The sequence below is a fragment of the Chelonoidis abingdonii genome, chromosome 2, assembly GCF_003597395.2.
Source record: "Chelonoidis abingdonii isolate Lonesome George chromosome 2, CheloAbing_2.0, whole genome shotgun sequence".
NCBI lineage: Eukaryota > Metazoa > Chordata > Testudines > Testudinidae > Chelonoidis > Chelonoidis abingdonii.
In genome coordinates this window covers 213,808,682-213,821,980 of record NC_133770.1, presented here as the reverse complement: position 1 = coordinate 213,821,980, position 13,299 = coordinate 213,808,682, and the positions used below count along the sequence as shown (strand labels likewise).

At 42.8% G+C, this 13,299-nt stretch overlaps 2 protein-coding genes across 2 annotated transcripts in view; one reads left to right on the top strand and one right to left on the bottom strand.

The window, feature by feature from the left end:
* The window catches only part of EMILIN2 (elastin microfibril interfacer 2), a 124,331-nt gene extending 116,573 nt beyond the window's left edge, over nt 1–7,758 (top strand). Inside the window, exon 9 of the mRNA XM_075062952.1 lies at nt 7,452–7,758. The gene's annotated coding sequence lies outside the window, so the exon portion shown is untranslated. The remainder of the gene's footprint in view (nt 1–7,451) is intronic.
* The window catches only part of LPIN2 (lipin 2), a 76,484-nt gene that overhangs the window by 39,238 nt on the left and 23,947 nt on the right, over nt 1–13,299 (bottom strand). The window lies entirely within an intron of this gene.

Genomic DNA, 13,299 nt, shown 5'->3' with positions numbered 1-13,299 from the left:
CTGGAGCGCAATGACTTATGAAGGAGAGGCGAGACGAGTGTGTAGATCCTGAAGAAGAGAAGAAAGGGATTTGATAAGCTGCTTTCATACTACCTAAAGGGTTCCAAAGAGATGGATCTAAGACCTGTTCCACAGTGGATACAATGACAGAAAAGAGTAATGGTCTCAAAGCTGGTGCGGAAGATTTAAGGTTGGAAGGAGGAGAAAAACTTTCATGAAGAGAGCGGTGAAGCACTGGAAAGGTTAAGATTACACACACACACAACTGTTACTAAAGGTTCCGTAACTGCTGTTCTTCAACATACGTTGCACAAGTCCATTCCATGTTTGGTGTGCACACTGCATGTAGTCACCAGAAATTTTTCCCTCAGTGATATCCATTGGTTCTGCTCTAGCACCCTCTGGTGCCCTTGTTCATGTGCTGGTATAAGGCGTCCATCTGACCCATACCTCAATTCCTTTTTGCCAGCCAATTCTGACAGAGTAGGAGAAGGGTGGGTCAGGAATAGACGTGCAACACATCTCAAAAACCAACAGTTATGAAAAGATTAGTAACTGTTTTTATTTCTTTGAGTGCTTTCACATGCCCATTCCATGCTAGGTGGCTCCCAAGCAGTACCATAGGAGGTAGGATCAGAATTCATGGACATGCGGACTGCAACACAGTTCAACCAAATCCAGCATCATCTTTAGCTTGCTGGGTGATTGCACAGTGGGACTAAAAATGTATGTACCGACGACCAAGTCACCATTCTGCTGATGTTCTGGATCAGGACTTGATCCAGGAACACCGCTGAGAAAGCTTGCACCTTGCAGAATAGGCCATCACTATAGCCAGTGGCGGGACCCTCACCAGCTCATAGCGTGTGAATGCATGATGTGATAAAGGATGAAATCCTCTGACCTGAAATAGGAAGGCCCTTCATCCTGTCCGCCACTGCCACAAAAAGCTATGTGGATCTACAGAACGGTCTTGTCCTCTTAATATAGAAAGCAAGGGTGCGTCTAACATTCAGAGTATGGAGACATTGCTCCTCTCTGCTTGCGTGTGGTTTCAGAGAGAAAACCAGCAGGAAAATGGCATGAAATTGCAAAAACTCTTTCTGGAGGAACGCAAGATGAGGACAAAGCTGTACCTAGTCCTTAAAAAAGGCTGTGTATGTGGGTTTTGACATAAGGGCCCTGATCTCTGAAACCCTCCTTGCCAAAGTGATAGCCTTCCAGAAAAGATACAACAAGGGGCATGTTGCCAGTTGCTCAAATGGGGGACCTGTGAGTTTTGACAAGACCGGTTTAGGTCCCATAGTTGATGAGCTCCCAAATCTGTGGGCATAGTCTTTCTAAGCCCTTGAGAAAACCAATAGTTATCTCATGTGAGAAAACCAACTGGTCACCCACTGAGATGTGGAACACCAAAATCACTGCCAGGAGTACTTCACCTGATGAAATTGCTAGACCTTGCTATTTCAGATGTAGCAAATACTCTAGAACAGTCTGCAGTGACGACCAGATGGGTGAAACCCCTTGCTGGGAAGACCAAATGGAAAACACACTTCCATTTGGCAAGTTACGTAGCTCTGGTAGAGGGCTTCCTGCTACATAGCAAAACCTGGCAGACTTGCTCCAAACAGACCAGCTCCTCGGGATATAACCATAGAGTTTCCAAGCTGTTAGGTGGAGGGCACTGAAGTTTGGGTGGAACATTCGACCGTGGTCCTGTGATATCAGGTCTGGGAGGAAAGGAAGCAGCATTGGAGTCATTACTGAAAGGCCTAGCAGCATGGCGAACCAGTGCTGGTAGGGCTAGGCTGAGGCTACGAGAATGACTTGTGCTTGCTCATAAGCAGGACTTAGTGCACGAGAGGAATGAGGACGGAATGCACAGAACAGTTGCCTCATCCAAGGGAGCAGGAAAGCATCCATGAGTGAGCTTGGGCTGTGGCCTTGCAGGGAGCAGAACTGGTGACATTTCCTATTCTGGCAAACAGGTCTACTTGGGGAGTCTCCCATCACTAGAAAACTACCCTTACTACATCAAAGCGAAAGGACCATTCGAGATGACTTGGAGAAAGACCTGTTGAGGTGATCTGTCAGCTTGTTTCGGGCTCCCAGAATGTGAGAAGCTTTGAGATGGAGCGAGTGCATTATGCAGAACTCTCACAAGCAGATAGCTTCCTGACACAGGGAGGAAGAGTAAGTCCCTTCCTACCTGTTGAGGTAAAACATGGTTGCCATATTGTCTGTGAACACTAGCATGTTCTTGTTCACGATGTGGGTAAGAACACCTGACGGGCCAGGCTGACCGCCCTTAGCTCCCTAATGTTTATATGTAGGGAGAGCTCCTCCGGGAACCACAGGTCCTGTGTCCTGAGGTGCCCTAGGTGAGCTCCGCATCCTAAAACTGACACATCCGAAACTAGGGATAATGAGGGCTGGGTCCTGGCAAAGGGGACACCTAAGTGGACCAACAGAGGGTCCTTCCACCAGTTGAGCGAGGCGAGGACCAGGGCAGGAATGATGAGAACCAAGTGCAGGGGATGGCAGCTTGGTGAGTACACTGAGGCCAGCCATGCTTGAAGGGGTCTGAGGCATAGCATTACATGCTGTACTACGTATGTGCACGCGGCCATGTGGCCTAACAGTCTGATGTAAAAATGGGCTGTCATGAGCGTGGGCCTTATTGCCTGAAAGCAGATTTCTAGGAGGAAAACCCTGGCCTGAGAGGAATTGGGTACTGCTCCAATAAACTTTAACCTCTGCACCAGGGTAGACTTCTGCTCGTTTCCAAGCAGGCCCCACATCTGAAAGGTCAATTATAGAGCTGGATACTGGCCTAACTTGGGTCCGGGGTGGCCCTTTACCAACCAATTGTCAAGGTACGGGTAAACTTGTACCTCTTTTCTGCCATACATTTTGTGAACACCCTCGCAGCTGCCAAAAGGCCAAAACGGGAGAACCGAAAATGATAGTGAATCTGGTTTACAATGAACCTGAGTAACCTCCTGCGGCCTTAGAAAATCGAGACATTGAAATAAGCGTCTCAAGTTGAGGGCAGCGTAGCTGTCCCCCAGATCCAGGGAGGGAATGATGGAGGCTAGACAAACCATGCGGAACTTCAGCTTCTCAAGGTAGCCATTGAGACGGTTCGGGTTTAAAACAGGTCTCACACACACACACACACACACACCACACACCCTTTGTTGGTTGGAATTAGGAAATATCTGGGAGTAAAACCCTCCTCTCCTCTTCAGTCCTGCCCAAGGAACCTCCTCCACAGCTCATCTGAAACGGCAAGGTGTTTCTTTTTTTAAAAAATCAACTGTGATTAATATGCTCCATTAAAAAAAGCAATCGTAGATAATAGTGCTGTTAAATAAACAATAATAGAATACCATTATATTTCATATTTTGATGTTTTCTACTTTCAAATATTTGATTTCCAAAACACAAACAGAATTACAAGTGTACTGTGTCATTTTATATTTGATATTAACTATTTGCACTGTAAAAAAAAAAAATAGTATTTTTCTAATTGACCTATACAATTAATGTAGTAGCAATTCTTTATCATGAAAGTGAAACTACAAACGTAGATATGTACAAAAAAGACCTGCATTCAAAAATAAATAATGTTAAACCTTTAGAGCCTATAAGTCATTCAGGTCCCTATTTCTGGTTCAGCCAATTGCTCAGATATATATGCTAAATGCGAGGTGAAAAAGAAGCAGGAAGAAAACAATTCTCCCTAAGAAGTTCGTCAAATTTAACTACTTTTTTTTTTTTTTTTAACTCTGTATCAGCATGGTGCATGTCTCGTGGAATGGTGGCCGAGCATGAATAGGTATATGAATGTTGAGCATATCTGGCACGGTAAATAATTGCGTGCGCTACAGACAAGTGCATACAAATGTCTCCACTTCAGGTTGAACTGTAATAAGAATGAGGCAGCATTATCTCTACGTAATATAAACAAACTTGTTTGAGCAACTAGGTTGAACAAGAAGTAGGACTGAGTGGATTGTAGTCTATAACTTTTACATTGTTTGTTTCGAGTGCAGTTTATTAAAAAAAAGTTCATGTTGTAAGTGTGCACTTCTTGCATTAGAGATTGCACAACAGTATATTGTAATGAAGTGAACTGAAAAAATCTAATTTGTAACATTTTAGAGTGCACAATATGTGTAATAAATAATATCTAAAATGAGCTGTACACTTGTATCCTTTGCATTGAATAATATATTTGAAAAATGTAGAAAAACATCCAAAATATGTAAAACATTTCAATTAATTATATTGTTTAACGTGCAATTAAAAGACAACATGTAATTGAGTTAAATTAACGCGGTTAAACTGGCATTGAATCAATCTTTCTGTAGTTAATATGTTTAAATTTAATCTTTTATCTTATAGTGAGTTTATCTGAAGTGCTTTAGGGAATTTGCTCAGGATTACAAAGATGTTGCAATTCCACACCTGAAGTGCAAACTAATTAACGTGAGGAGCTTGACTGTAAAAAGGTCATTGGAAGGCAGTGTTAGGAAGAACGGTAAAATTTCTGGGGTGCAAGCTGTGGGGAAGAGGGATTGCTGGGTTCCCCCTGTATATTTTCATGATGCTCGGAGAGCAATTCATAGCAACTTAGCTGCGTATGTCCCTGCATGTTGTTGGCTGAGTGATGCAGCACTTGGAGGGATTTCTCCTTGTCACTAGCACAGCACTGAAGACACAGCCCAGAAATGAAGAAGTTAAGGGGACACAAAGATCCACATTCAGATGCAACCCAGGGGCTGCGTCACTGATATAAAATTACCTCGGAAGTAAGTTAAGTCCAAAGCTGACAAAACTTTGACAGAAGAATCTCACATAAACTGGGTCATAGGCAAGAAAATGCAGAAGAAATTCAATGTTGAATTAAGTACAAAGCACAAGTAGCAGAAAGAAGAGTCAAACGTAACACCTCATGAATGGAGAGTTGTCTTATATAACTCTGGAACAAATTGTTACCAGTGGTTTTTTTTCCGTAAAACTGAAAAGAATTAATTTTTTACTGCTGATCTTTAAGAACAGCTTTGAATCTTACTTGTCATGAAAGAATAAATGTCCTGCTTTTGATCCATTGTTAATTTTTAAAGTGAATAATAGCAAGATATACATGTTTCCCTTCTGTGGTCAAATCTTTTTTATGAATTAGTTTACATAACACAGTATCTTGTATTTATTATTGCCCTTTTTTTTTTTTTTGGTCTTCACTAGCTGCCTGATTTGCATTTACTTATTGTTTTCTCAACTATACTTTGTTAGGCGTTATGGCTCACCGTTCGTTCTGTAATTTTGGGTTCGTTTGAACTGATGGTTTCCTATCTGTAATGCCTATTAGAATGATACATCCTACCATACAGACAAAAAAATTAGGGTCCTAAAATTAAAATTTTAAGTTGGGTTGTTTACTCTGAAAACATCCACTCAATGTGTGGCGGCAGTGAAAAGAAGCTAACAATATTAGGAACCAATAGGAAAGGGACGGAAAAAGATAAAGAAAATATCAGAATGCCATTTATATGACTCTATGGTACGCTCACACCTTGAACGCTGAGTGCAATTCTGGTTGCCCCATCTGAAAAAAAGAGTCAATTGGAAAAGATACAGAGGTCAACAGAAATAATTAGGAGTATATAACAGCTTCCACAGAAGGAGAGATGAAAAACTCTGGGGCTGTTCAACTTAGAAAAAGAGATGACTACAGGGGGATAGGATAGAGGTCTATCAAATCATGAATGGGGTCAACAAAGTGAATAGGGAAGTGTTATTTACTCCTTCATATACCACAAGAACTGGGGGGGTCACTCAATTAAATTATCTGGCAGCAGGTTTAAAATAAACCTAAGGAAGGACTTCTTCACACAACATACAGTCCACCTGTGGAACTCATTGTCAGGAGATGTTGTGAAGGCCAAAAATATAACTGAGTTCAAAAAGGAATTAGGTGAGTTCATGGAGGATAGGTTCATCAATGGCTATTAGCCAAGATGGTAAGGAACACAACCTCATTCTCTGGGTGTCCCTAAACTTCTGATGGCAGATTGGATGCCAGGGGATGAATCGCTCAATAATTGCCCTGTTCTGTTCATTCCCTCTGAGGCTTCTGGCACTGGCCACTGTCAGAAGACAGGGTACTAGGCAGATGGACCATGGTCTGACCCAGTATGGCCATTCTTACCTTCTCCAAAAGCCTCTCAGTTTTTCTTCTCCTCCTAGTCCTAAAGATCTCATGTTGCAGTGTCTCTCCTCCCAGCTAAGATGGGGTAGATGTTAGGAGGGTAGACCTCCTAAACTAGTCAATACAGTGACTACAGTTGGCCAGAAGTGGTATGAAGCACTTCCTCCTCCAGTGTATCAGAGCCAGTCCCGTTTAAACAACAACAAAAGAAAATACACATTTACTAGTAAAAAGCTGTAATTTGAGACAAACTGGTAGATTTGACTGAAGTGTGAGAAAACCCCCTGAACATGTTATAAGACTCTTTTGCAACTTTGATTGCTATAAAGTGTGTAGAGTATTGATTACATTTCTTATAGCATCAAGAAAGTTACAGGCGGAAGAGAGTAATGACTAACACATAAAAATCCCTAAGCATAAGTAATCTGCAATAACTGAGGTCCCAGTACTACAATATCCAGGGCTTTGGAACTGTGCTCTGACTCTGCTCCAGCTCCAGGCAAAAACCTGCAGCTCCAGCTCCGGGCTCCACTCCAAAGCCCTGAATCAGCCACTTGATCCATGTTTCTTCAGCTAGCAGCACTGGGAAAAGCTCCAAAAGCTAAAGCCATGGGACGACAATACATCCCTTGGGCTCATATTAAGCTCAATGTGTAGCACTCAGAAATCTCATCTTTCCTTCCTGATCTGCACACACTTATCTTTGCAGTGATCCATTCCTCATCAGATGACTGTGCAGCCAAAGATTATCTATCAGACCTCAAAACCATCATCTTATACTGCCTGTGTGTGAAAGTGTTCTGGCTTCAGCATTGCTGCAGGGTGTGCATGCATAAGAGGAAAAAATATATAATTTTTTCTTTCAAGTGACAGGTTCATCCCCCAGGCCCATGCCATTTGCTACACTTACCACTTTTTCCTTAGAACGCAGAACCCCAAGCTTCCCAAATCGGACATGGAAAGGAGAACACTGGTATGTACCATCCTGCTGCCGAACCACAATTACATCGATGCATCCCGAAAGAGTGGCCTGGTTAATGCCTTTATATAGTTCCTTCACAGTAACTAGAACTTGTCCTGCAAGCTGTCCCACGTAATTCATAGTCTGAGACTGCAAAAAAAAGGGAAAAAATTAAGTCAGATTTTTGTACCAAATTTAATCTTGCAATGTCATTTAATTGTCAACTAGTCTGTTTACTATAAGCCACATGATTAGCACAAGTTTTTTTTACAGGCACTCCATTGATAGAACTGTGAGATCAAGGTTTTTCTCAGAGAACCTAAACAAGAGACTATATACTGGAAAAACTCTTCAGAGTTTGTCTGGTAAGATTGCTGCCAGTGTCTACCAAGCCATCTCTGTTATATTAATTATTTCAGTTCAGAGCTTTCAGAATCATACTAGGAGTAGCATAAATCACATTAATTTAAATTGAACTTATTCTTGTAGCATCCAATAGAGCTGAAATAGTTTAGAGTATTACTGACACATCATCTTAAAATCCCTTCTTTTAGGGATTTATAACTCACCTCTGCAAGAGTTTTCCCTAGCTAAATGTGACCTACAACATCTCATTTAAATCATGTTTTTTAAACATGAAAGAGCTTCTGAAGTGGGTTCTAGCCCACGAAAGCTTATCCCCAAATAAATTTGTTAGTCTCTAAGGACTCCTCGTTGTTTTTGCTGATACAGACTAACATGGCTACCATTCTGAAACCTTTTTCCCCCAATGTATGCTTTTAAAATTACAAAAATGAAACAGAAAGAAAATGGGTTTGATTCTCCAATCCATAATATCAATTTTATGCTCATACAACTTTTGAAATCTTTTGAGTTATATCAGTTCTGAACTAGTTTAAGAAACTGAAGACTCTTGGCCAGCAGTTTTTCTATAAGACGTTGATGGACAGAGTTTTTTGGGAGGTGGGCTGATTGCACTGCAGATTGTGGGAGGTAGATAACCTGCATCTATATGCAACAGTCCAGACAAAGGTAATGGAGACCAGAATACTGCCACAGAGTTGATGAGATAGACAGGTATTTCAGCTGAAACACCTACCTACATCAACAGTGGTGAATCAGAGACAGCAGTCTCATCTTGTGATTTTCTTCAGTCAGGGTGCCTTACTAACTGGAATATGAACCCAGGACACTTGTGGCACCAAGACGTCAATTTTTTAAAGAAGGCAGCATCTGTACTGCTTCTTGATTTCTGTGATGTATGTTCAACAGTTAACCCTCACAACAGTGCCAAATCCTGTTCAACAAGTATTTAGGAAGGGTTAGGGGACTTAAGAGTCATGTCTGACAACAGGCTAAGTTTTAGCCACTTCTAACAAAATTCCATGGTATTGATTCACAAATGAGAATGCCCTCACAAGTCAAGGATTAAGATCTTTCATTTTTAAAAAACTTCTGCAGCATAGGGCTCAACAGGTCTGAATACTCTTGCCTCTCCACTAGTCCTTGTATAAATACTTCATTATTTCAGTAACTGGGATTTGAACAGTGAGCACCAACAAAAAAAATATTGTTGTGAATCACCTTAGAAGGTAATTGTTTAAAAGTTTTCAGTTTCACTTTGGGAGACTGACAAGACTAAAGTTGGTTCCTAAGATCTGACACTAATACTGTAAGTTTCCCTACAGAAAATTTAAATCCACCACAATGGTAAAGGAATACTGAAAAATATACCTTGTATCCGTTCCCTATGAAAACTGACTTCAAATAGATTTATCAGAAAAAAAGTCACACGCCTGTCTAGCTCATAGCACAGCCACTTTAAACTCTTCCTGTTTGAAGTACTCTTAGGAACTTTGTAGATCTCATCATTAATACACAATCGGCTTCAAAAAGAAAAAAACAAGAGATGCGGAAAAAGAAGTTGAGGTCTCTCAGCGTTGTTTTATCAGGTAAAAGATAAGTTCAATAATTCATTTTTAAAAGTTGTAAAACATGGTATTGCTTTAAACAAGAATTCTAAGGAAAAAATATTTACTAGCTTTTCACTTGAGTCCAGAACCCTTCTGGCTGATCAAAATCCACCTGCAGCTTCAGCCAATTTTGCCTCCACTGCCAAGAAGCTTGAAAAGTTCTTAAAACTGTGGAGTTAGTGGCATGCCCACCATCTGTCATGACCTAGCTACTACAGTGACTAGAAATGCTTAGATATGGTAAGTCACAATTCTCGACCAGTGAAGACAGGGAGCAATGACATTTTACATTGCTCTCAAGCAACCTTGACTGATTTAAGAAGCAGTTTCCACTGGATCCAAAAGGAGCTGCTTCCTGCATCTTGTGGGGGTGGGAAGAGGAAGAAACATCTGCCACAACATAAGACTTACGAGTGGTACTGTTCTAAGGAATGGTCTACACTACGCCGTTGGATGGACATTCCCCGTATTAGGTTGAATTTATAATTAGCTTGTCTACACTACAGAGCCCTTCCTGCCAACCTAAAGGGTTTTTAAAATCGACGCCTATACACCACCTCAACGAGAGGAGCAGCACTAGATTCGACCTTCCCAGGTCAAATTAGGGGTAGTGTAGACACAGCATGGTGTATTTCGATTTGTTTGGCCTCCAGGAGGTGTCCCAGAGTGCTCTAAAGTGTCCACTCTGGACAACACTTTCAACTCCACTGCACTTCAGCCACTAAAACAGGAAAAGCCCTGGGAACTTTTGAATTTCATTTCCTGTTTGATCAGCGTGGAGAGCTCACCACCACAGCTGACCATGGCTGCCCAGGTACGCAAACGTGCTCCAACATGGAGCATACAGGACACACTGGATCTGATTGCTGTGTGGGGAGAAGAGTCTCTGCAGGCAGAGCTCAGAACCAGCAGAAGAAATGCTGACATCTAAGCCAAAAATTGCACAAGGTATGGGGGAAAAAGGGACACACAGCAGTGCCATGTGAAAACACTCTCTGTGGATACCTCCCAGGGGACCCAGACGGCCACAGACAACAACGAGGAAGACACTGTTGATTAGGAAGAGGAGGAGGAGGAGAAGAATGCACAGCAGGCAAGAGGAGGTTACTCACCCTGTGCGGTAACTGACGTTCTTTGAGATCAGTGTCCCTGTGGGTGCTCCACTTCAGGTAATGGTGCATCCCAGTGCCTACGATTGGAGATTTGTACACAGTATCCCTACAGGCTGTGCACGTTTCTCAAGCTGTCAGTGTTTGAATAGCACACACACAGCCGGGGCTCCTCAGTTCTTTTTCTACAACGGAGTCTGTTACGAATTCCAAAGTAGAGGGGAGGAGGGCGGGTTGTGCAGCACTCATCTCAGAGAACATCAGTTACTGCACAGGGTGAGTAACCACCTCCTCCTCTTCAAGGGACGTCCCTGTGGGTGCTCCACTTCAGGTGACTGAAAAGCAGTATCCCTTAGGATGGCTGGGACTTCGGATGAGGCAAGAAGGCTGTTGACAAGACACCTCTACCCAATCTGATGTCAGACACTGCAGTGTGAATAACAGTGTAGTAATTAGCGAAGGTAAAGTTCGATGTCCAGGTAGCTGCCTTGCAAATGTCAGACAGTAGGCCATTACAGAGAAAGGCCATGGAGGTGGAGACAGTTCTGGTAGAGTGTGTTCTAATAGACGTAGGAGATTGTATTTGTCTGAGTTGGTAACAAAGGCGTATGCAGTCAGCAATCCATTTTGGAAAGTCTCTGTGTAGAGATAGCATTTCCTTGTGAATGTTGAGTAGTAGAGACAAAAAGTCTGGGGGTTTTCCTAAATGGTTTTTGTTCTATCCAGGTAAAAGGATAATGCTCTGCGAACATCAAGAGTGCATTGTTGCTTCAAAAGGTGTTAGCATGAGGTTTTGGGAAAAATGTTGGGAGCTGTATAGGTTCATTGACGTGAAAGGAGTGTATTTTAGGTAAGAACCTAGGATGCGTGCGGAGTGTGACCTTATCACAGAAGAATGTGGTATACGGCAAGTCCGCCATAAGCACCCTCATTTCTTCTACTTGTCTGGAAGATGTGATTGTTATGAGGAAGGCGGTCTTCATGCATAGGCGGAAAAGGAAGCAGGTATTCATCAGTTCAAAGGGTGTATCCCTCAGGGCTTTGAGGATGAGGTGTAGATCCCAAGGTGAAGCAGGCGGTTTCATGTCCAGATATAATGTCTGGATACCCTTCAGGAACCTTTTGGTGATTGGATGGGCAAGACCATTACGTTGTCAATCTTATGGTGGAAGGGAGCGATTGCCGCGAGTTGGACCTTGAGTGAGCTAGTAGAGAGGCCAGATGTTTTAACGTGTAACGGGTAATCCAGTATCAGTGGGAGTGAAGCAGAAACTGGAGAGGTCTGCTTGTCAGCACACCAAGATGTGAACCATTTCCATTTATGAAGGTAGGTAGTGTGCATGTTGTGTGTTCGCTGTGTAGCAAAACAGTGCGTACTTGGTCCGAATAGGTTAACTTCGCATTAGAGAACCATTGATCAGCCAGGCCTTCAGGTGGAGATAACGTACGTCGGGGTGCAATAGTTGTCCCCTGCATTGTGATAGGAGGTTGCTGAGTAGGGGAAGGGGAATGGGTGGCTTGACCGACATGTGCAGGAAGAAATACTAAAATGAGACCTGGACCAAAACTCATGTATGCGTTCCCATCAATGCCTCTATTGCACAGACCTTTTTGTCTGGGCCACGCTGGGGCTATGAGAATGATGTTGGCTCTGTTTGTTCATATCTTCTGAATTACTCTGTGCAACAGAGGCATTGGTGGGAACACATGCATGAGAGTTTCAGGCCAGGGAACATAAAGGCGTCTCCCCAGGCCTGCTCTGCAGCAGAATGTCGGACATTTTTTGTTTGTTGTTCTGGCAAATAGATCCAGTTGGGGATAACCCCAGGTCTGGAAAATGTTGCAAAGAATGGTGTCATTGGGTTTCCACTAATGTTGCATAGGGAACAATCAGCTAAGCTCGTCTGTGGTGGTATTCTGAGAACCTGGCAGGTATGAGGAGGAGATATGGATGTTGTGTTGAAGGCACCAGTTCCAAAGTTTTACTGCCTCTGCGGAGAGGGAGTGTGACCGGGCTCCCCTGTGTCTGCTCACATAAAACATGCACTCGATATTGTCGGGCATGATTCGAATTCAGCGGTTTTGGATGATGGGAAGGAAATGGAGACAGCCATTGGGTACAGCTTCCAGTTGCCCGCCTCTTTCATCTCTCCTTTGGCTACCTTTGTCAGTACAGTGCCAAGTGCTGTTACGCTGCTGACAGTACAAGTGGCGGCGCAGCTTTTACAGCCACTGCTCTCAGCACTGAGCCCCCTGAGGTCTCCAGCTTCCCTTGCAGTGTTTACCTCAGGGGCTCCTACTCCATGGAGCCAGCTTGCGCCCCCAGGACACCTTTTGGTACATCAGTAGATGCCCCAGCAGACTCTGCCTCCACCAGCTACACCGGCACCGACTCTTGGTGCTGAGGTTCAGGGCTTCCAGGGCTTTTTTAAATAAGCTGCAAATCAGACATTTAAGTTTCAAGTGCAAAAAGACGACATTTTAGAAGAAGTCAGAATATCTTATTTGGGGTAATGAGAACTACCGATAAGTTATTTTAGTAGATCCAAACTGTGACATGAAATTGATCAAATAGGGGTCAAACACCACCACATACTTGAGAATGTATAGCTGCCTGGAGTCTCAATACGTCAAGAGGACCACAGGTTTTCTGATTTTTTTTTTTATTGTGATTTAACTGTTTAAAGAGCACTCTGGAAAGCCTAAAGTAAGTAGTACTGAATTTGACAAGTAGCAGCAATGTCATTGCTTAAATACATGCAGATGCTTCACCAGTGTGACATAAGCAGTTCTGACCACAGATTTAGAAATGCTACAAGGAAACTTTTCCGGTAATGTTTCCCCTCTTACTTTCAGGCTTATATAGCTAAAATCTCACATTGCCTTGACTGCAGACAGAAAAGAAAGAAACCAGGGCTTCCTCTTCATCTTTGGAACCACCTAAAAGCAGTCTAGCTTCCATGGCTGATATAAAAGGTGAGAGTCTGCTGGGAAAGCTGAGTTAGGCTTAATGAATGTGACAGCATTTTAAAAAAAAAA